At 45.4% G+C, this 24659-nt stretch overlaps 1 protein-coding gene across 2 annotated transcripts in view; it reads left to right on the top strand.

Moving 5' to 3' along the window:
- LOC136853428 (uncharacterized) overlaps window positions 1-24659 on the top strand; it is a 125766-nt gene that overhangs the window by 7263 nt on the left and 93844 nt on the right. The gene's annotated exons all lie outside the window — the stretch shown is intronic.

The raw sequence follows: 24659 nt of genomic DNA, 5'->3' as shown, positions 1-24659 counted from the left end.
CAAAGTGTCTTCGCTACAAAGTGCTGTGCAGTGTAGTGTTCCCCCCTAGTGTCGTGGAGGGGGCGTCAGATCGGCCCCATAATGCTTCTAGGCCTGGACCTCTGTCAGACTCCCAGGACTCAGGGAGAAGGCATGTCGAAAGCCGTAAGAGGGTTACAGGGGCTTCCCACCGATCTGACGTCCCTTGGCAGGTCCTGTTGTCACTTCCCAGGCTGCCAAGGATCGTGCTTCGCATCGCTTCTTCGTATCCTTCAAGGACTGCTTTTCGTCCTCCGAGGCGTCCTCCTCCTCGTAGGGGTGGAATTCTCATAAGGACTCTCGCCCGCTGAAGAGGAGCTTTAGAGAAGACGCTTCACGTCAGTTTTTCCGTCTGTGCCAGGGATTTTGAAGCTTTCCGCCACAGAAGAGGACCAGAACGTCGTCAGAGGAGGACGCGCCAGCGCCCCAGTCGCTCTAAGGAGAGAGCTGTTCTTGCTCCTGTAAGGAAGAAGAAATCCCCTCGCCCCTCTTCTTCCCAGAGGTTCTCCTCTCCTCCTGGATATGAGACCTCTCCTTCCAAGAGTATCTTACGAGATATGCAGCGTCAGTTGGCCTCTCTTCTTGCCGAGAAGGAATCAGAACCGTCGTCACGTCGCAAGGACTTGAGGCTTCCCATTAAGAAGTCCAGGAAGTCCCCTTCTCCTGCTCCTTTTTCTTCGACACCATCTCCTGCTTCTTCGCCCTGTCATCCTCACAGCTCACGAGTTCCCTTTCATGATTCTCGTCTTCATCATGACGCCTCGCAAGCAGCTATCCAGGACTCTTCATTAGCTGCCGTCAGGACGCTTCTCTCGCTGCCGCACAGGACGTTCGGCAGGACGCTCAGCATGACGCTTAGGTTGGGCTCCCGATCGGATGCTCTTCAGGACGCCGCCAGGACGCCTCTTTAGTCACACTCGTCGGGACGCTCCAGAGCATTCTGATCCTGCAGGGAAAAGTAGATCCCTCTTCCGTATCGACCTCAAGGCCTTCGTTCCCCAAAGCTTTTGTGATTCTCGTGTTTCGCCCATTCATGAAGGAGAAGTCTCTGGCGATTCAGAGCCTGCGGTGTTGATCAACCTTCTGCTTCCTCGTCTTCCGACTACCAGGTGTTAAGGTCTTCTTAAGGACTTATTCGGTGATAAGTTTAAACCCTCGGCTCTCTCTCTCCTCCTTCGCAGCTTGCCTCTTCCAAAGCGAGAGAGAACGCCGGGGTTTGTGAAGATGACTTCTTCACTGGCACACGAAGAAGGCCTTCAAGAAGGTTAACGCCTGGATGGAGGAACGGAAGACTCAAGGCAAGACTTCTTTTGCCCTTCCTCCTTCTAAGCTTTGCAGTAAGGCAGGCATGTGGTATGAGACAGGTGAGGACGTCGGTTCTCGAGTTCCTTCTTCGTCTCAAGGAGATTTCGCCAGCCTTGTCGACGCTTCCAGGAGGTCCCTACTGTCGACTGCTAAGGTTTCGTGGACGATGTCCGAGACCGACCATCATTTGAAGGACTCTTCCGATCTATGGAAGTTTTCAACTTCTTAGACTGGTGCTTGGGTGCTTTGGACCTCAAGCTTAGAAGCCCCGACTCGATCAGCCTGGGGAGCTATCCAGTGTTTTGAATTGCATGGATAAGGCCGTCAGGGGATGGCTCAGAGGAACTGGCTTCCCATTTTTGTACAGGTCTTTTTGAAGAAGAGGGCCTTGTACTGCAATTTCACCTCCAAGTCAGTTTCGCCGTCACAAAGGGCTGAATTATTGTTTGCCCCTTTGTCGAGCCATCTCTTCCCCCAGCCTTTAATCAAGGACCTCGCTTCTAGTCTTAAGGAGAAGGCCACGCAGGATCTTCTGGCCCATTCGTCTAGACGTCCTTCAGTCCCTTCTACGTCGTCGTCAGTTCTGTCCTCCAAGAAGAAACAGCCCTTTCGTGGAGGAGCTTCTTCCTCGAAATCGACTCCGCGAGGGAGAGGTTTTTCCAGAGGAGCAGCCCCATCGAAGCCCAGGGGCAGAAAGTGATCTTCAACTCCTCCAGACACCTGTGGGAGCCAGGCTACTTTCATTTGCGGGAGCCTGGTGAGCGAAAGGGGCAGACTCTTGGTCCGTCGAAGTTCTAGAGAAAGGCTACAAGATCCCCTTTGTACGTCACCCAGGATCTGTCGCCCTCCTACCATTGGGAAAAACAACAGATCCTTTTAGATCTTTTGGAGCAGATGCTCGTAAAAGAGCTGTGGAGCCAGTTCAGGATCTAGCCTCTCGGGGTTCTACAACCGACTGTTCTTGGTATTGTAAACAGTCGGGAGGTTGGAGACCTGTACTGGACGTAAGCAGACTGAACCGCTTCATTGTCAAAGAGAAGTTCAAGATGGAAACGTCCCAGTCTGTTCTCGGAGCTCTAAGACCAGGAGATTGGATGGTCTCTCTGGACTTACAAGACGCATACTTTCCATGTTCCCATACATCCTCAGTCAAGACAGTACCTGAGGTTTGTACTGGGGGGAAGAGTCTTCCAATTCTGAGCTCTTTGCTTTGGTCTCAGCACAGCTCCCATGATATTCACAGTGATCATGAGAAATGTGGCGAGGTGGCTTCACTTGGCGGGGATCCGTTTCGCTTTACCTAGACGATTGGCTCATTCGAGCTTCTTCCCAAGCTCAGTGTCTGGAGGACCTAAATTGACATTGGAGTTGACGAAGTCCCTGGGACTTCTAGTCAACAAAGAGAAGTCCCATCTGATCCCGACTCAGTCCATCGTCTATCTGGGGATTCAGATGGATTCAGTGGCTTTTCGGGCGTATCCATCCCAAGAACGTCAACAACATTGCTTGGAAAAAGTTTCGTCTCTCCTAGGGAAGGAAACATGCTCGGTGAGGGAATGGATGAGTTTGCTGGGGACCATTTCCTCGCTGGAGAAGTTTGTTTCCCTGGGAAGACTTCATCTCAGGCCGCTCCAGTTTTTCCTAGCGGAGAACTGGATGAACAAGGAGGACCTGGAAGAGACCTTGAAGATCTTTCCGTCTGTCAAGACTCACCTGAGGTGGTGGCTCGACCCCTTGTTACTGGCAGGAGGCGTTTCTCTAACGTCTTCAGAGCCCCGACCTAGTGTTGTTTTCGGACGCACCCCAGGGAGGGATGGGGAGCAACACTAGGAGGAAGAAGTGTCAGGCACCTGGAGAGGGGAACAGGTGTCGTGGCACATCAATCTCAAAGAATTAGGAGCTATCCATCTAGCCCTTCAATTCTTCGAGGATCGAGTGTCAGGCCGGGTTGTTCAGGTGAATTCCGACAACACCACAGCCTTAGATTACCTCAAGAAGCAGGGGGTACTCGCTCCCATTCCCTGTTCAACCTGGCAAAGGAGATCCTCCTTTGGACTCATGCTCGGGGATCACAATTCTCACGAGGTTCAGAGGCGTGGAGAATATCCGCGGACCTTCTCTCAGTCGGCAGCATCAACTTCTGCCGACGGAATGGACCCTTCACGAGGAGGTGTGTCTGGATCTGTGGAGGTTATGGGGACGTCCCCTAGTGGACCTCTTTGTCGACGTCCAGAACAAAGAGGCTTCCTCTTTACTGCTCTCCTGTCTTAGATCCAGGAGCCTTAGCTGTAGATGCCCTCCTCTGGGACTGGAAGGGCCTAGATCTTTACGCTTTTCCTCCCTTCAAGATCCTGGGAGAAGTGATCAGAAAATTCTCAGCGTCGGAAGGAACAAGGATGACTTTAATAGCCCCCTTTTGGCCAGCAGCGGATTGGTTCACAGAGGTCATGACCTTCCTTGTGGACTTCCCAAGGACACTCCCCCTGAGAGTAGATCTTCTCAGGCAGCCCCATTTCCAAAGATTCCACAAAAACCTCCCCGCTCTGAGTCTAACTGCATTCAGACTATCAAAAGTTGGCAAGAGCGAGGGGGTTTTCGAGAGCAGTGGCAAAGGCTATCGCCAGTGCCAGAAGACCCTCTTCTAATTCAGTCTATCAATCGAAGTGGGCCAATTTTAGGAGATGGTGCAAGAGCAGCGGGATTTCCTCGACCACGACCTCTGTGCCTCAAATAGCAGACTTCCTTCTGCATCTCAGGGAGAAAGAAAAACTGGCAGTCTCTACTATTAAAGGCTATAAAAGTATGCTGTCGGCAGTCTTCCGACACAGGGGCCTAGACTTAGCCGACAACAAGGATCTTCACGATCTCTTGAGATCCTTTGAAACTGTTAAGGTTCCTAGGCCCATGACTCCTCCTTGGAACCTAGATGTGGTCCTGAAATTTCTTATGTCAAGTCCTTTTGAACCTATGTCTTCTGCTTCTCTCAAGAACGTGACTAGAAAGGCGGTTTTCCTAACTTCTCTGGCGACGGCGAAGAGGGTTAGTGAAGTTCAGGCTATTAGCAAGCACATTGGCTTTAGGGGTCCTAATGCCGTTTGCTCCCTAAGTCCTTTATTTCTTGCCAAAAATGAAAATCCTTCAAACCCGTGGCCCAAGACTTTTGAAATCAAAGGTTTGACGGAGATTCTTGGACAAGAATCAGAGAGAGTCTTGTGCCCTGTCAGGGCTCTCAAATTCTACTTAGCCAGGACGAAAGAAAGCCGAGGCCTGGTCGGACAATCTGTGGTGTAAGGTTAGAAGACCTGACTTGCCAGTGTCCAAGAATGCTCTGTCATTCTTTTTAAGAAGTACTATCAAAGAGGCTCATTCTTCCTGCCAAGACGGTGACATGAGGCTTCTTAAGGTGAAAGCTCACGAAGTGAGAGCCATCGCGACTTCGGTGGCTTTCCAGAAGAACATGTCTCTTAACGATCTTCTGGGTACCACCTTCTGGCGGAGTAATTCAGTGTTTTTTGTTTTACTTACCAAGATGTGAAGTCAATTTTTGAAGACTGTTCTTCGCTGGGACCATACGTGCAAGAAGACACAATGTTGGGAGAAGAGGGCAATACTCATCCTATCCTTTAGGGGTTAGGTGTGTTTTTTTTTTTTTTTTTTTTTTTTTTTTTAAATCTTGGTTTTTGTATTCTCGGTTGTTGGGTGGCCACCGATGTGGACGTCCCAATCTTTAGCCTATGTTAGGTTCAATGGCTTAGATAGGCTCGGTCAGGTGGTTGGTTGTTGCTCCTTTTCCCCTCTCAGTATGGTCATATGATCTAGTCCCATTGTGGTCACGCCCCGTGGACAGGTCATCTAGATCTCACCAGCTTTATAGGTCCCTACCTTGCTGGAGAATCTAGTAAAGCAGAAGCAGGCTTGGGTGACAGTAACCTGAAGTCAGCTATGCTAACAGGTAAGGAACCAAGTTGTTTTCGCCACATTTATTTGTTTCCTAAATCCTATTCTGTCTCTACCCACCTCCAATGGTGGGATTCAGTTACCAGTATATATATCTGACAGGTATCATGAACAAAATGATATTTTAATGATAAAATAAAGTTTGTTCATACTTACCTGGCAGATATATCTAATTATAGTGCCCACCCACCTCCCCTCAGGAGACAGTGGCACTAGAAAATCTGAATAGAAAATGGGAATGGTTCCCGATTCCGCCACCCAGCGGTGGGAATGAGTACTAACCACCTGGCCACATTTCTCGTATCATTTGAGTTTTGAAATTCTGTCGGATTTCGGAGAAATACAGCTGTATATATATCTGCCAGGTAAGTATGAACAAACTTTATTTTATCATTAAAATATCATTTTTATGAAAATGAGTTGCAAAGCATCGATTTTTTAAGGCAACTTAGTGTGTTACCTGCACCTTAAAGTAACACTCAGTCACCATCACCACCTAGGGAATCATTTTCTGATGATGACCATGACACTGCTGAGGAGCCACAACCATCTTGTTCTGGATATAAACCATCAAAACGTTTTTGTCCATCCAATTAAGGTAAATTTATAATTTTCTTTTAAAGTGACAGCAGGAAGCATAGAAAATAAATGGGGGAGGAAGCCCTCGGCTAAGCAACACGGCCTGCAAGGTTGTGTTAGGTTAGGGAAGTTTTGGTTTGGATGGTGTCCTTTGTAATCAGGTGGCCTATATGGAGGGAGGAGTCCCTTGCCAAGTAACACGACCTACTAGGTTAGGTTAGGTTAAGATGGTGTCCTTTGGGTAAAAGTTCGTTTCCGGTCCGAACGCCAATCCCACATGACAAACATATTTTTCCGACTGTTTTCTTGCTGTTTTCAATCTTCCCATTTACGATTTCAAACAGAAATCATTTGTTGTCAAGTTTCCAAACCTCTCGCATCTTAAGTACAGAGTACTTGACGGTATAAAAGTATAGAAAACGAATTCTGGCTGAAATCTAGATTGGAATAATTGAAATTGCCAAGAAAACACAGAAAAAATGTGTTTGCCAAGCACAGATCAAAATTAGGCTACCACGTACGCTTACATACCTTGCAGAACATCCAATAGCTGGTAAAATTTTACAAGTTGCCAATAAAAAAAATACCATGTAACCTAGGGGTGTTGACTTGTACAATTTGCCATGTTAGCTATGTGGGGGTGGTTGTCTTACCTTTTAAGTCGTAATTTGATGAGCTCTTTTAAAAAATGTAGATCACAATTTCATATCGTGTACATTATGTTTTTGAGAGCCACCCACATATAAATAAAACTAACTTCCATGGAGAAAAATGAATTCTTTCAAGAAAAGTTCCCTTGAAGTCACCAACAGTATAGCCACAAACCTTTCGTTGTTTTGATTTTGAAAAATTTCCTGATGCACTAATACTATGTAAATTCACACCCATTACAGGCGGTGTCCATTGTGCGAATGATAAGAATTACAAACTTTTTCCGCATATCATTCGTGGGTGAAATTTGAAATAATCAACGGAAAATTAGTAGGCTAATGAAGTAAATGACTTTTTGTTGGTTCTGAAGTAAGATCCAAATGAAAACCGGTTTATTATTGGGTGATTTCAATCGTATTCAAAGAGAGGCCTAGTTACAAAGTATAAACATTTCAACTTGGTTGATCTGATGAGCCACGCCAAAATTTCAAATTCCGAGTCTACAGAATGCCCACGCAAATGACGTTCGCCAGTCACATCAAAACAGTGTGATGTAATGACAGATAAGTTGGTGAAATGCACGAGCATGCGCATGGCTGGCGGCTGTTTATGTACAAATGCACTCACAGGAGCTCAAGAAGTCATGGGTATGATGAAACAAACAGAAAAAATCCTTAATTTCGTACATAAATTTTATTTTTTATTATGATAAATATTAGTTTGCGAGAATTATGTAGATAGAGTTTTTACTTCATTTTTTTATGAAGATTCAAAAGAAATAATAAATTGAGTAGGGATGTTTTGACCGGAAACGAGCATTAACCATCCTTTGTAACCAGGTGGCAACATGGCCAAATAGGTTAGGTTAGGATGATGTCCTTTGTAACCAGTTTGCCTGTCAGGGGAGGCACCTGGCCAAGTAACATGGCCTACTAGGTTAGGTTAGGTTAGGATGTTGTCCTTTGTAACTGGTTGGTTTATCTAGGGGGGTGGAGCTCCCCAGCCAAGTAACATGGCCTACTAGGTTAGGATAGGATGGTGTTCTTTGTAACCACTTCGCCTATCTGGGGCGACGGAGTCCCCCGGCCGAGTAATACTTTCTACTAGGTTAGGTTAGGGGATGTTAGGCTACATTGCCTAACTGTGGCTTGGTGGGTATGCTATAATTGTTTTACCCTGTTTTATTCATTAATTGAAATACCGTTTTGTGTTGATGTTGATTTACCCTACCCAAAACCCCACATTCCCAAAGGGCCCCCAACCTTGGTGGATGTAGAAGGTGTATATAATAACTCATAAAACAACTCATTTCCCACATGTATTACTATCATAATCATTTAAAACACATTAGACAGTATATACATAATTACTTCAGAAAAATGGAGTTGGAACTGTTGTAAAAGTTTTACTTTTTTTTTTTTTTTTTTTTTTTTTTTCTAGGCCGCCTTTTTTTACGCCCTGATTCAGCTGCAGTAATTGCACAGAGGTCCATTGTAATTCATTTTATGGGCTTCCCTAGAGCAAGATCCCCTGCCACCACAGGGCTGGCTTAATCCAAAACGAATGAACAAATGTCAGTCTGATGCGGGGAAACATTTATTTGGGCTCTTTGTCCTGTCAGTACAGTAATAATACATCCTAGGGCCTTCTGGAGATTGGAAATTTCCAGATACATGTAGTACTATATAGTGAAAAGATACTATGGATCTAAAACAATAACATCATACCCTTACTTCCCCTATTTATCGCTACACAGTACAGTATACACAATACTGTAAATGCTTATAAACAACAACAATAGACTTTACAGTACTATATGACTGTTCCTACCCTTTTTCCCCTTATTATGTAGCTTTCCAGTACTATATACATACTAGAGTGTAGGCTACATAAATTATTGGTTGAAACCTTAGGTAAAAATGTTTAATGCACTTACATTTACTGATTAACATAACACAATTAGGCTACATTAATTACATTCAATTCTTGGTGGTAGTGCTATCAGTGCACCTCACACAGTACACTGTAGGCATTACTTGAGGTTCTCTGCTGTGTCCCTTCGAAACCTAATTGCAACCCCTTTCGTTCCTTTTACTATACCTCCGTTCACATTCTCTTTCTTCATTTTACTTTCTGCCCTTTCCTAAAAATTGCTTCACAGTGCAACTTCCAGGTTTTACTTCTTTTTTTAAACCTTTAAAACCTCCTTTACTCACAATATCTTTTTCAGGGCTGTATGACTGCATAGGTCCCAGAGCTTAACCTTGCCCATAATTTGTTAATTTTATCATCTGCTGTATATTGAGTTATACTTTGAAAATGAACAACTTGTAGTAACAAGGTGCCTCATGCCGAGTTCTCTAAAATATGAAAATCAACCCATGAGTACTCGTAAAAAAGAGAGAGAGAGAGAGAGAGAGCTCAAATGCGATACCACAAGAGAGAGAGAGAAGGAGAGAGAACTGTGGTTGTATTTCACAGTTGACTCTGTTGATTGATTACAAGAGCTTTTAAACCTGCAGAGAGAGAGAGAGACTCCTAGGTATGCCGTTTTTAAAGGGTTACTGCTGAATAAACAGCAGACAAGATCTAAATACAATACCTAATTGTTTTAGTGTGTCTTGGACACATTTGGTCATGCAGTACCCATTGCCCCAAATGTATTCTAATTTAACATACATCTGAATGAAAAGTAGACAAGAACAAATACGTTACTTGGTATTTATATGTCATATGGACAGGAAATGCCTTTAAATACTGTACTATGTAATTTAAGTTCATTTGCTGATTACTTGTAAGTTCTATTTCTGTAAGTAATTTTAATATACAGTTATGTTATTAAAACTAATTATCCCTAACCCTTAACACTTTCCACTCCTGCCTCAGCCGAGACGAGAGTAGCTGCTACTTGAAGTACCCGCAGATAATTAGGAAGTCAACTATTCTTATTGAGACAGTTTTTAAAAAGTCTAATATTTTCTCTAACGCTTACTTTCAAAGGTATCAGTTTTTAGAAGGGGCCAACCTACTGCCCAAGTCTGATATGAATGTGTGAAAATATGCACAAGTAATCCAATATATTTCAATGATTTTGCAATAAAAATTATTGCAAATTAATTTTTTTTATTTAAGCAATAGTTGTTTAAAATGATAGATCAATGAATAACATATTGATCTTGTTTCTGGATGATATTTTAGTGATGGCCAGGCACTCAGTTGGCAAGGAATACCATACGAAACATTGGCCAGAACTTGCATTCAGCAGATCATGGACCTGGCAAGTAACACAGCATTCTCATCTGGTATGAGGAGAGTTGGAATCGCCCATGCTTGTTAGTTCCTGGGTTTGTGCTGGAAACCCATGACTTTGGTTCTTAGAAGAAATATAAGATTTTTCATTTCCTCTTTGTAAAACCTTACTGGAGGTCCTGACTAGATGTTTCTTTGCCCAGTGTAAGCTGTAGATGTGACCTAAGTAGGACACACCCTCTTAGGTCATAGTGCTAGTGCCTCTTGTTGGCACTGGTAAACACAAGAATAGTTGTCTAGGAACACCTTTTTCTCTCTGGCTTTGTAATGTATTAGACAAGTTTATGATGCTTCCAAAAAGTAGACATACATTTTGGGCAAAAACTCCCTAGGGCAGGAGTCATGGAAACATTCCTGGCATTTTTAAGTGCTGTACAGTAATACTATATTTCTGTAACGTTAATTAGGAGGGCAGGTGTCTGAAGCATCAGATCACCTTTATCTATTTCTGCATAAAGGACAATAATCATAGGCTTCCATACTCCTCCCTGGGCCTGAGGTGGTTGCTCAACAGGTTTTGTAGTCACCCAGCCGCTTTTGGACAGAAAAGCATTGCTTCTATGGTACTCAGAGGGTGTAAGTCTTGGGTCAAATGGTAGAGTGACTGGCTTCTCTCCATTCTTATTTCTTCTTCCCTCTGTTGGCTAGCAGCTTGACCCAAGTACATGCTGGACCGACTGCCCCAGGTGTGCATACAGGTGGCTGCTCAGTCGAGTAACCAACCTTAGAGCTTCAGCAGATAAGATGCGACATCCTCTACTTTTTTAATGGGGTGAGGGAGTTGTCCTCCCACTTGTGTAACCCTTTGGGAATCACACCTGGTATTCTTAGGATTTCCTTACTGGAGCTAGAATCCAGACACACTCACTCAGGCTCTGGGCCTCATTGCTTTGGCATCCATATGCCAGACCAAATAGAAGGTTACAGGAGTTGTCAACTTCCTGTCAATGGAGAGAGAGGACCCTCCCACATAGGGAGTAAGACTTCTACATAAAAAGCAATGGCATGTATTTCAGCAAGAACAAATAACTCATTTTTAAATTAATTTGTATTTTTATATAAGTAACTTACAAAATAATTACATAGCTTTAGTTTCTACTTTACGCGGCAGCTCAAAATTCGAAATTCGCGATAGTGCTCTTTTGTTTTGGGTGTAGGTATGCTGCCCTGCCCACTATCGGGGAAGAATAGGTACAACGTAGCTAAAGAGCCCAATTCGTTTCTGCCGGTTAATGACTGAACACCAGTTATTAGCAGCTCTTGTTTCGTTTTTTCGCTGGATGGTCGGAGATCGTCTTTGGTGAAGTACTCTTTGATTTTGGTAGCGCAGCTATCTAGCTTAGCTAGAATTTTGGATAGTTCTTCGATTGTGACTTATTCAATTGGAATTTTGACCATTATGTCGGACTCTAGTTTGTCTAGCATTAGGTACTGCAGCAAAGGCTGCAAAACTAGACTCATGTCTGCAAAATGTGACTCGCATAGCATTTGTCGTACTTGTAGGGAACAAATTTGCTCTCCTGAATTGAACTGTGACGAATGTAAAGACTGGGAGAAGGGTAAATGGAAGACTTTACAGACACACTTAGACAAATTGCAACGTGACCGAATTAGAAAAGCTACAGCTAGGGCCGAAGCAAAGGCTTCCGCTAGTGTAGGTCATTCTTCAAGGGATGATATTGATGTTATGCCTATCCCTTCAATGCCTGTGACAGCTTTTTCTCCCATTTCCAGTCCTCCAGCTTTTCCTGTCACTCCTGAACCTAGCTCTCATTCTGCTGAACCCAGTGTCATTGCCAGCTTACAAGCACGGGTAGATCAAAAATTTAATTTACTTGTTAATACTGTTTTCCAGATTGGGAACTCTATGAAGGTCCTAATGACAAATTTAAGTGTACAGTGAACCCCCCGTATTCGCGGGGGATGCGCCCCGCACCCCCCCGTGAATAGCTAATATCCGTGAATACTTAAAACCCCTCTAAAACACTTAGAACTGCCCATTTTGATAGCTTAAACACAAGAAAAAACCCTGTAAAAATGCTTATACCTGAGTATTTTATTAGTTTTATCACAAAAAGTGCATTTATTTATGAAAATTATATGAAAATACAGTAATTAGTGAGTATTTCTCAGTGAAAAATACCGTGAATGGGCGAATTTTCCGCAAATAATGGGTAGATATGTTCCATAGAGCCTGTTGTCCACCAATCCCAGGCTGCGGGAGAACGCTGTTGGAAAGGTGTTCGAATGGATACCCATACCCTTTCTTCACATGATTCAGATTCTCCTGCATCTAAGGAATGCAGTGACCGTTTTGCCCATGTATCTAGGCCACTGAAAAGGCTGGGCGCTTCAGTGGATTCAGATTCGCCCCCGTCTTGTAAGCAAGCAGTAGAGAGAGAACGTAGCCCTCTCCCTTCTTGTAGTGTTTGGGATTTGCCAACAAGAGATTCTCGCTCCCTTTCAAGTGCGAAAGTGCGTCCCGTCCCCAAACGAGTGTGTGCCAGTCCAGCTCATGGGCTCAAGAGTACGAGCCCATAGTGTATGTTAGTGGTGTGTGTAAGCGCCAACTCATAGATTGTTCGGCATCCGAGCTTTCATCTTTATAGTGCCCATCGCATGAGCACGCAGCTCTCACCTTGCCTGTTCATGAGCGCCCAAATTCCGAGTCAGAAGAGCCCTTGTTTGACCGCTCAGAGCAGGAACGTCAGATCGCCAAGCGCCCGTCCTTGTCTGCTTCAACAGCAGGTGGGCGCCCATCGTCCATGCATCCAGTTGCTGGGGGCGCCTCTCTCGTATTCCACCCCACTTCTAATTTCTTCATGACCCCACAAGGAGAATTTCCAGTTTCGGACACCGCAAGAGAATTTCTTTCTGTTTCTCAAGACCCCTCATTGGCGCCACTTCAACTCTGGCTTGATAAAGTGTTGAACCTTCTTGAGAAGCCAACTCCAGTAGTGCAAGACACTATGGAACCCCCGTGATCACCCGTTTTGTCCGTCGAGGAACCTGCGGAAGAGGAGCAACCTACCTCTTATTACTTGGCACTACTCAGGTTTTTCTTGGTCTGCTACCCGTCGTTCTTCTCTCCAGTCATCCCATTATCGCCGGGTTCGACCTACTTGATGCGACAGCCACCAGGTACCGCCAGACTGCCGTGTATGATGTTGTCTTCATCGTCGAAGAAAGTTTTCGGCTGCATGGATGCCTGGCTAGCAGAGAAGAGGAAAGTCAGGAAGGCGGTTTTCTGTGTGCCTTCCTCTCATTTAAGGCAGAAGTATCTGTCTTATGCAGCTGGAGAAGCTCCGTCCTTGGGAGTTTCTGCCTCCTCTCAAGGGGACTTCTCCAGTATCACAGATGCTTCTCGTCACTCTGCTTTCTCTTTGGCCAGAATTCTCTTCACAACCTCGGAGTTAGACCATCTTCTTAAAGATATATTCAAAGTCTAGTTAGACCATCTTCTTATAGATATATTCAAAGTCTTCAAGATCTTTAGTTTTCTAGATTGGACAGTGGAAGCCCTAGCCAGGAACATGGAAGACTGTACGTCCCTTCAAGAGAACTTCACTTCGGACTGGCTGGGAGTACTGGGGTGTGCGGATAGAGCCGTAAGAGGTGGAGCACTAGAACTAGCAACCATCTTCACAACAGGAGTCCTCAAGAAACGAGATTTGTGGTGCTCATACACGGCAAAAGGGAGTCACCCCATCAGAACATTCTTCGCTTGTTTTTGCACCCCTGGACAAGAATAGCCTGTTCCTGCAGGAGACACTGGAACGGATTTCAGTGGATCTACAGAAGAAGTCGACTCAAGACCTCTTCACTCAGTCCACCAAAAGAACTAAGTTCCCTGCAAGAGCCACTTCAAGCAGTCATCGCCCCTACAGCAACAACCCTTTCGAGGTTCTAGAGGCCGCTTCCAGTCATGACCTAGAGCCAACGTCCGAATCTCCAGGTCATCTAGAAAACCCATTAACAAATCAACTCTTAGTAAAACCCATTAACAAATCAACTCTTAGTAAATGAGACGTCCGTCCTCCGTGTTCCAGTAGGAGCAAGACTTTCCAATTTCTGGACAGTATGGGAGAAGAAAAATGTGGAACCGTGGGTGCTGAAAGCATTAAGAGAAGGCTATGCGATCCCCTTCAGGAAGAAACCTCCCTTAGTAACCTCTCCCAACAGCTTAGCAGCCTACTCGGAAGACTCAGAGAGGTTTTCAGCCCTATCTTGGGAAGTGTCAGCCCTACTAGAAAAGAGAGCCATGGAAGTAGTCAATGATGTAAACACAAGGGGATTTTACAACCACTTCTTCGTGGTTCCCAAGTCATCTGGAGGATGGAGACCTGTCCTGGATGTCAGTGCCCTGAACGGCTTCGTTCAAACAACGAAATTCAAAATGGAGACGAATCAGTCGGTTTTGTCGGTCATCCATCAGGGAGACTGGATGGTTACGATCGACATGCAAGATGCTTACTTCCACATTCCAATTCACCCAGACTCCAGGAAGTATCTGAGATTCATGTTCCAGGACAGTCTTCCAGTTTCGGGCACTCTGCTTTGGACTCTCCACAGCCCCTCAAGCTTTTACCTGGGTACTCGCTCCCCTAGCGAAATGACTACATCTTATGGGGATAAACATCTCTCTGTACCTGGACGATTGGTTCCTATGTTCCCCCTCGAGATCTCAGTGCACGGAGGACCTGCAGAAAACTCTTCATATCGCCCAAGAATTAGGCCATTTAATAAACTTCAAGAAGTCACAATTAGTCCCGACTCAGTCCATTCTATATTTGGGGATAGTGATAGACTCTCAGAGTTTTTGGACTTTTCCATCCCAACAAAGGATACTATCCTGCCGCAAGAAAGTCAAGGACTTCGTAACTCACCACTCCTGTTCAGCCAAACGCATGGATGAGTCGTCTTGGAACTCTGTCTTCCATAGAGAAGTTCGTTCCATTAGGCAGGCTACATACAAGAGCACTGCAATTTTACCTCAAGGCCAGTTGGAAAAGGTAGTCGTTCCCAGACTCATTCATTTTCAGCACCACTCCCCAAATAAAAGAGGACCTCAGGTAGTGGCTAGCAGAAGACAGATTCTCGACAGGAAGGTCTCTGGCTCCAACGAACCCGACCTAATGTTATACTCAGATGCTTCGGACCTGGGTTGGGGAGCCCTTCTCAGCAACGTGGAGGTGTCAGGAACATGGTCTCCTTCTGAAAGAAACCTCCACATCAACGTAAAGGAACTAGTGTTTCATCTGGCACTTCAATACTTTGCAACGCTAACCTTCCACAAGACAGTAGCGGTTCATTCGGACAGCATGACCGCCCTAGCTTATATCAAGAATCAAGGAGGGACCCATTCTTTTATGCTCTACGAAGTGACAAAGGATTTTCTTCTTTGGGTAAGGAGCAACAAGACCCAATTAGTGACTCGCTTCATTCAGGGCAAGATGAACGTCCTTGCGGACGAATTGAGTCGTGGCAAACAGGTCCTACCAATGGAATGGACACTCAATCCACGGGTGTGCACCGACCTGTGAAAGCTGTGGGGAAAGCCGTCGTTAGACCTATTTGCGACGTCAAGGAACAATCGTCTTCCTTTGTATTGCTCCCCGGCTCCGGACCCACAAGCATGGGCAACAGATGCCATGTTGCAGGACTGGTTAAACCTCGACCTTTACGCCTTCCCTCCCTTCAGCATGGTGAGGGAAGTGTTGAGGAAGTTCAATTCACACCACAATGTGTCGACCCTAGTCGCTCCCTTTTGGCCACACAAAGAGTGGTTCCCCGATCTGTTGAGCCTTTTGGCAGACTTCCCAAGGCTACTTCCTCAGAGGAGAAGTCTTCTCAGACAGCCGCACTTCCTCCAATACCATCAAGCATTATCCACTCTCACTGTGACAGGCTTCAGACTGTCAGAGAGCTTGTCAGAGTGAAAGGATTTTCAAGGAAGGCTGCAGAGGCTATTGCTAAGTGCAGGCGACAATCTTCCTCTACATTCTACCAATCCAAGTGGGCAGTGTTTAGGAAGTGGTGCTAAGAGCGAAATATTTCTTCTTCTCAAACGTGTAGTCCAAATCGCAGATTTTCTTATATATCTTAGAACATCAAAAGGACTCACAACATCTACCATCAAGGGTTACAGAGCAATGTTGAGTTCAGTATTCAAACATAGAGGACTAGACCTGTCTTCAAACCAAGACATCAGTGATTTAATCAAACATCTGAATACTATATAGTAAGCAAGCTAAACCCTCAGGAGTCGCTTCGAACTTGGATGTGGTCCTCAACTGGCTTTCAGGACCACCGTTTGAACCTTTGGAGTCGTCGTCACTTCGGAATCTTAGAAAGAAGACATTATTCTTGGTGGCACTTGCTACAGCCAAGAGAGCCAGCGAGCTTCATGCCATTGATAAAAGGATAGGTTTCTCACAAGGCAATGCAGTATACTCACTAATTTTGGATTTTTTGACCAAAAATGAGGACCCGGCTAACCCTTGGCCTCACTCCTTTTCTATCAAGAGCCTCTCAGAAGTACTAGGCCCATCCAATCAAGAGAAAGTCCTCTGCCCTGTAAGAGCTCTAAGATTATACCATGAGAGAACCAAAAGCCTTAGAGGATCGGCCCCTAATCTGTGGTGTTAAAAACCCCAGCTGTCCTTTTTCCAAGAATGCATTATCATTCTTTTTAAGATCCGTGATTTTGGAAGCACATTCAGAAGTTCAAGATGATTTACTACCCTTGTGCAAAGTAAAGGCTCGTGAAATAAGAGCCGTGGTGACGTCTTTGGCTTTCAAACGTAACTTGTGTCTCTTCAATTTTGCAAACTACATTTTGGAGGTGCAAGTCAGTGTTTGCCATGTTTTACTTACGGGACGTTGAAACAGTGTACGAAAAATGCAGTACGTTAGGTCCGTCCTTCACAGCTGGCATGGTATTGGGGGATGAAGGATAGGAGGAATGCCTTCCTTTTTCCTCTATCCACTCTCCTTGAATAAGGATAGTTGTACTTCTTGGGAAGTCTGGTGGACACTGAGTCGTGAGTGTCTCCAATCTGTATTTTATGGTTTTGGCAAAATTTCTTGTGGTGTAGGTTAATTTTATCTGGTCTTTGTTGTTCTATTGTACTGCGCCCAGGGCAAGGGCAGATCCACATATTATTTATGTGATCCTTTGGGATTGTTAGCTTTGGCAACCTGCGATTAACCTCCTACGTTGCAAAGCACCCACTCAGGTAGAGGCAACCCTTGGCTCTACTGCCACACCGCTACAGGTTGAGAGGAGCCACGACCAGAGGCAGTACCCATCTGCCATTGCTCCCTCACCAGGTAAGGTTACAACAAGCATTCCAAGATGCTAGCTAGTTTGCTGTCCCAAATTATCCCCCATATCGAGTAGTTTTTTGGGTAGTATATGTCCATTCATCCCACCTCCACTCAATCTGCGATTCAGCTATGTAATTATTTGGTAAGTTACTTATATAAAAATTACATTTTTACAATAAAATAAAGTTTTATATATACTTACCAAATAATTACATGATCGGAGCCCGCCCTCCTCCCCTCTCATGGACATAGAGCATAAACAAATTGGGCTCTTGAGCTACATTGTACCTATTCTTCCCCGATAATGGGAAGGGCAGCATACCTACACCCAAAACAAAAGAGCGCTACTGCGAATTTCAAATTTTGAGCTGCTGCGTAAAGTAGAAACTATAGCTACATAATTATTTGGTAAGTATGTATAAAACTTTATTTTATAATAAATATCTCATATTTTCCCAAGGTATGCAAACCAGAGACTTGTATACAGTACTGTATACACACATCAACCACCCCATTTTGTCCTTGATGCCAAGGTAAAACGTGCCTATTGACCATGGATGAGTTAGAGTAATTCCACCACTTGCCACCTTAACCACCTTGTAACCCAGTTACAATAATGGATTCCACCTCGCACTGAAAGATACTCCAGGAAAGGCTTTGCTTAGTATGCCCAGGAAAAATACAAGTTACTTATTAATTTTATACATGAACTTACCTGTTGTTTACATATAGCTGTAATTCTCGATCTCGACAGAAAATTCAAAACTGGCGGTCCCACTAATATATGGTCAGGTGATACGACTACCCGCCCTCTACCGGGGTGCCTGGATCCATTTCCATCAACAACTAATCATATTTTCTCTGTCGGGCCGGCGACTAGTCGTCTGCTCCTCTTCAGGAAATTCATCGGTGCTTTTTCGTTTCTTCTTTGGTGAAGTACCCACTTTTGTTGACGGTTCTGGCTTGTTTTTGGCTTTGGTTGAGATTTTTCTAGTTATGTCTGATTCAGGATCTCAAATTAGATATTGCAGGGGTTGTAAAACTCGAATGTCTCGGTCTAACATAGACCCTCACTCTTCTTGCTCTAACTGTAGAGGGAAATTGTGCACGAATCTGGATAGATGTGATGAATGTTCGTCTTTGTCTGTGCTTGATTGGCAAAAGTTGGCTAAATATCAGACAAAATTAAGTAAAGAGGGCACGTAAGGCTTCGGCCAGAAGTTCCTCCCAGAGTAGGAGTAGTATTGCCTCTTGTTCTGTTCCTGTTACCCCTCCTGTTCCTATTCCTGCCCCGGATCCTGTTGTTTCCGAACCCACTACCGTGTCAGACCTTCAGGCAGAATTTGATGGTAAGATTTCGGCTCTTTTCTGCGATAGAGAAGATTGGCCAGGATGTGAGTGCGATGTCTAGACATCGAAGTGTTGCAGTGATAGTGTTGTGGAGGAGGTGACTGTTCGTCCCCTCGCTCTCCTAGGTCGAGGCCTCTGTCCGGCTCCCAGGGCTCAGGAGAAGACATGCCGAAAGCCGAAGGGAGGCGAGTGGGGTCTGCTCACGAGCAGTTGCTCCCTCTAACAGTCCTGTTGCGTCCCCAGGCTGTTGCAGCTCGCTATAGTAAAAGCGATGCGGAAGTGTCTTCTTGTGCTTCTGTTTCGTCGAGGAGGAGTTGGAAGCAGTCAGAGTCTAGTAGGCCGCTGAAGAGACGCAGAGCTTCCTCTCCAAGTCAAGTTCCTATCAAGAAACTTTCGGCACGTTCTCCTCTTCCGTCTTGTAGCTTTTGGGATAGCCCAGAGATCTCTTCTTCTTCAGGCAGTCCGGATCTAATGCGTTCTACGGATCGAAAGCGGCGCCGGATCCTCCTGTTAGCATGCAAGTAGCGGCTTCCTTCCCGTTGGATCCCAAGTCGGCTTTATGCCTCCGGTTCCTGGCCCTTTCGCAAGAGGACAAATTGGACAAGATTTTGAGACTTTTCGAAGGTTTTAAAGCTCCAGCACTTCAGGTTCCTTCTGCAACTGAGGCTCCGGTCTCTGCTCCCGCTCACGCACCTGGCGCCGCTTCCGCTCGCGCGCCTGGCTCCGCTTCCGATCGCGCTCCTGGCGCCACTTCCGCCCGCACCGGCCGCACTCACGACGCTACTTTGGCGCTTGGCGCCTCTCCAAAACACGTTTCCAAGGCGCACAATGTTTGCGCTTCTAGCGCTACCGTGGTTTTTGGCGCCTCTTTGGCTCTCGGATCTTCTAAGGCTCCTGACTCCTCTCAAGCTCATGTTTCGGATACGCTTGACGCGGGTCGGGCTCTTGGCGCCTCGGTGACGTTCGGCGATACTCAAGAGGATAACGCAAGTTTGGCTCCCGGAGACGTTTCTATCCGCGGTGCTCCAACTGCTTCAGAGATTCTCTCCCCAGTTTCCGATGTTTCGGAAGTAGATGATGTTCCGTCTGCTCCTACGTCCAACTTTAAGCATCTCTTACAACTTTTTGAAGAACATTTTCAAGAAGACTTTGCTCCAGCTTCCCCTTCGTCTCCGACTACGCAGTTTGCTGGGATTTTAAACCTCCTTCCTCTAGATTTCTGAAGCTGGTCCTGTCTGTTTCGGCGAAAAGAGCTCTCCGAAGGCAAGAAGGATGGTTGAGCAAGAAAAGATCTCAGGGTAAAACATCTTTCTGTTTTCCCCCCTCTCAACTGTCTTTTAAGTCTCGTTCGTGGTATGAGACTGGGGAAGTCTTTTCCTTGGGAGACTCTGCCTCCTCTCAAGGGGATTTCTCCAGCCTTATGGATTCTGCCCATCGCTCAGCTTTTTCTTCGTCCAAAGTCGGCTTCTCGTCTTCGGAAATTGACCATCTGGTGAAGAGTTCCTATAGGATCTTGGAGATCTTTTCTTTTATTGACTGGTCTATAGGAGCCTTGAGCAGGATAGTGAAAGTCTGTGATCTTCCCCCCAAGACTGCTACAGATCTTGATGCTATTTTGGCCTGCCTGGACAAGGCCATCACGGACGGAACGTCAGAAATTGCCTCAGTGACTGCTACCGGCATTTTGAAGAAGAGAGCACATTGGATTTCGTTTGTCGCGAGAGGAGTCTCCAGGAACCAGAAATCTGCTCTTCTTTTTGCTCCTTTGCTTAAGGAATCCCTTTTTCCCGCCACGTTAGTTAGGGGGAAATTTCGGAGGCTCTCTCACGGAAGTCTACTCAAGACCTACTGGCTCATTCTTCGAAAAGACCCAGGTTTTCGACTTCTCCAGTAGTACCCAAGCCTTCTTTCCTGTATCCTCTAGGCCTTCTCAGGGTACTCCTTCTCGGCCCTTTTCCGTGCTAGGGGAAGAGGAAAATTCTCTTCTCATCCCCAGAAAGCTAGGGGTACCAACCGATGAGTTCAAGGTCCTTCATGCAACGGTCGGAGCCAGACTAAAGTCGTTCTGGCAAGTTTGGGAGGCCAAGGGAGCAGAACCCTGGGTGATCAACGTTCTGAGAGAAGGCTACACCATTCCCTTCTCAGAGAGTCCTCCTTTAAAGTCTTCGCCAGTAGACTTCAACGTATCATCCAGGGACTCAGAGAAACTTGTGGTGTTGGAGGAGGAAGTTACTTCCCTCCTTCAAAAGGGAGCCATAGAAGCAGTCCTCGAACCTTCATCTCCGGGTTCTACAACCGTCTGTTTCTGGTTCCAAAATCGTCAGGAGGATGGAGACCAGTCCTCGACGTAAAGCGCCCTGAACAAATTTTGTGCTTCAAACACCATTCAAGATGGAAACCACACAGTCGGTTATCAATTCCCTGAAGGAAGGAGACTGGATGGTGTCCTCGATCTCCAGGACGCATACTTTCATGTACCTATCCATCCGAGATCAAGGAAATTCCTACGGTTTTTGTGTTCAGAGGCAGGGCTTTTCAATTCAGGGCTCTTTGCTTCGGCCTATCAACAGCCCCACAAGTTTTCACAAGGACGATGGCTCCAATTGCGAAATGGCTTCACTTAGAGGGAATTCACATTTCCCTTTACCTCGACGACTGGCTGATCCGGTCTCCGTCAAAAGGCCAATGCATGAAGGACCTACAAAGGACCCTTTCTCTTACCGACGAATTGGGACTCATAGTAAAAGGACCCTTTCTCTTACCGACGAATTGGGACTCATAGTAAATCTTCCAAAGTCACAACTCTCTCCATCTCAAGACTTGACTTATTTGGGAGTTCGGATGAACTCAGTTCTTTTTCAGGTTTTTCCGACGTCTCAAAGGATCGAGAAATGCCTGCCGAAAGTGAGATACCTGATGGCAGCCAAGACTTGTTCTGCCAAGGAATGGATGAGCCTTTTAGGCACCCTCTCATCGCTAGAGATGTTCGTCAGTCTGGGAGGCTACACATGAGACCTCTTCAGTTCTTCCTACAGCAGATCTGGAACAGGAAGAAAGACACGGATTCGTTTGTTTTTCCTCTATCCACTCCAAGTAAAGCAAGACCTGTCATGGTGGAACGACAGGAGCAAACTAGATCGAGGTTTGTCACTGAGACAGAGGAACCCAGACCTGATGTTGTTCTCCGACGCTTCAGACGAGGGTTGGGGAGCAACATTGGGGATCTTCAAGTGTCAGGCAATTGGTCTTCATCCCAACGGGACTGGCACATAAATGCGAAAGAGTTGAAGGCAATACATCTAGCCTTGGAACATTTCGTGCTTCTGGTGGAAAAACAAAAGATATTAGTGCACTCGGACAACTCCACAGCTCTGGCGTACGTGAAGAAACAAGGAGGCACTCACTCCTTCTCTCTGTTCGAGATTTAAAAGACCTGCTTTTGTGGGCGGCAACCAAGAACATAGAGCTAGTAACTCGCTTCATCCCGGGAGCTCTCAACGTAAGAGCGGATATCCTCAGCAGGTCACTCCAGGTCATTCCGACGGAATGGACCCTCCACCAGAAAGTCTGCCAAGGCCTGTGGAAGGTTTGGGAACTCCCATGCTAGACCTGTTCGCAACGAGGAAAACCGCAGACTACCTCTCTTTTGCTCTCCTGTTCCAGACCCAGAAGCATTAGCGGTGGATGCCATGCTCCTGGACTGGTCAGGTCTCTTCCTTTATGCATTCCCTCCCTTCAGGATGCTGGGAGAAGTCCTGAAAAAGTTTCGAGCACACAAAGGTGTGTCAATGATCCTATAGCTCCATGGTGGCCAGGAAGATCATGGTTTCCAGAGCTACTGGAGAAAGTAGTGGATTGGCCAAGGAGGTTGCCATTCAGACCAGACCTTCTGTGCCAGTTGCACAGCAGAAAGTTCCACAGGAACCCGTCAGATCTAAATCTGACAGGGTTCAGACTCTCAAGCGACTCTACAGGAGGAGAGGCTTCTCTAGAAGAGTGGCGCAGGCAATGGCTAGATCAACCAGGCCCTCGTCTACAAAGGTCTATCAAGCGAAGTGGAAGCGCTTCAGGAGTGGTGCTCCGAGTCTGGAGTGTCTTCCACTTCTACGACTCTAAGCCAGGTGGCGGATTTTCTTTTGTTTCTGCACAAGGAGAAGAAATTGGCTGTCAGCACGATTAAGGGGTATAGGAGTATGCTGGCGGCAGTTTTCAGGAATAGAGGTATAGACCTTTCCTCGGACAAAGATATTGCAGAACTCCTTAAATCCTTTGCTACCACTAAAGGCAAATCTCTTCGTGTACCTGCATTGGAATTTGGATGTGGTGCTAAAGTGGCTTACCTCCAAATCTTTTGAGCCTTTGAGTTCCTGCTCCGTTAGGAATCTAACTAAGAAAACTCTCTTTCTCTTGGCACTGGCCTCGGCAAAGAGAGTAAGTGAGATTCATGCTCTGGACAAAAGAGTTGGTTTTTGTGCGGATAAGGCTGTAGTTTCCTTCACCTTGGGTTTCCTAGCTAAGAACGAAAACCCTAGTAATCCATGGCCAAGGGAATTTCCCATTCTAGCCTATCCTCCTTGAGTGGAAGAGAAACGGAGAGACTTCTCTGTCCGGTCAGAGCATTGAAATTCTATCTGGACAGGACCAGAAGTGTAAGAGGAACTCATGATTTTTATGGTGCTCAACTAAGAACCCCAAGAACCCTCTATCTAAAAATGGGATTGCTTTCCTTTTGAAAGAACTGATTCAGGAGGCACACAAGGAATTAAGGGATGTGGATTTCCCCTTAGTTAAAGTGAGGCCTCATGAAATTAGGGCTATTGCAACTTCTTTAGCCTTCAAGAAGAACATGGCTTTAAAGGACATTCTAAGTTCAACTTATTGGAGATGTTCGTCTGGTTTTGCCTCGCATTATCTGAGACAGATCCAAACCACATATGAAGACTGCAGTACGTTGGGCCCCTTTATTGCGTCTGACACGGTGATGGGCAAAGGAAACCAGAGGCTCTAGATCCTCTCCTTAGTTTCCTTGGGTGCAGAAGTTTCTTTTTGGTCGACTACTAGAGCCTAAGAGGTTAGATGGCCTAGTAGGTCTAATTTATTAGGTTGGTGTGAGTTTTTATGGTTGGGTGATATGATGGTGGATGCTTTGAGTACTGCGCCCTGAGCAGGGGCATTATATGCTTTGGTTGATTGTGTCGAAGACGGCTGGGCCAACAGACCTTTCTCCATATAGCAACCTGCGTCTGAGCTACTAGGCCCGCAGTTGCACTAAGGATAGCAGGTTACAGAGGCAGTAACCGAGAAAACAGCTTCCTTAGCAGGTAAGGATCCAAAGTTAAGACGTTTTTTTTTTCTTAGCCTGATGATCTCAGGTTTTTCCATTTAACATTTACAGCTGTCCATGCCCACCGCCTCAATGTGGCAATCAGCTATATGTAAACAACAGGTAAGTTCATGTATAAAAATGACATTTTTATAATAAAATAAGATTTTATATCATACTTACCTGTTGTTTTATTTATAAAACATTCCCACCCGCCTCCCCCAAGGGACAAGGGGACATAGAAAATATGATTAGTTGTTGATGGAAATGGATCCAGGCACGGTAGAGGGGGGGTAGTCGTATCACCTGACCATATATTAGCGGGACCGCCAGTTTTGAATTTTCTGTCGAGATCGAGAATTACAGCTATATGTAAACAACAGGTAAGTATGATATAAAATCTTATTTTATTATAAAAATGTCATATTTATTTTTCATATAAGTAACTTACCAAGTAATTATATAGCTAACATTATGTAATTACTTGGTAAGTATATATGAAACTTAATTTTATTATGAAAATGTCATGTTTCTACAGGAGTACAAACCATCTCCTTTTGTTTAGGAGGCTTACTCCTTAGGTGGAAGGTCGTCTCTCTCAGCTGATTGCAAGTTGGAAACCCACACTGAAATGCTTTGTTCCTAGTCATGATTGTATGCAGAAGATAGAGAGAGGTGAAATACTTGAAACAACCAGTTACCGTACTTCAAAACACATAGGCCAGCCAGCCAGCCAGTCTCTCTCTCTCTCTCTCTCTCTCTCTCTCTCTCTCTCTCTCTCTCTCTCTCTCTCTCTCTCTCTCTCTCTCTCTCTCTCTCTCAAAGCATTTCCATTCAT

Source organism: Macrobrachium rosenbergii, chromosome 27, assembly GCF_040412425.1.
Source record: "Macrobrachium rosenbergii isolate ZJJX-2024 chromosome 27, ASM4041242v1, whole genome shotgun sequence".
Taxonomy (NCBI): Eukaryota; Metazoa; Arthropoda; class Malacostraca; order Decapoda; family Palaemonidae; genus Macrobrachium; species Macrobrachium rosenbergii.
The sequence above is the reverse complement of the archived record's forward strand: the minus strand, read 5'-3'. Positions and strand labels throughout refer to the sequence as shown.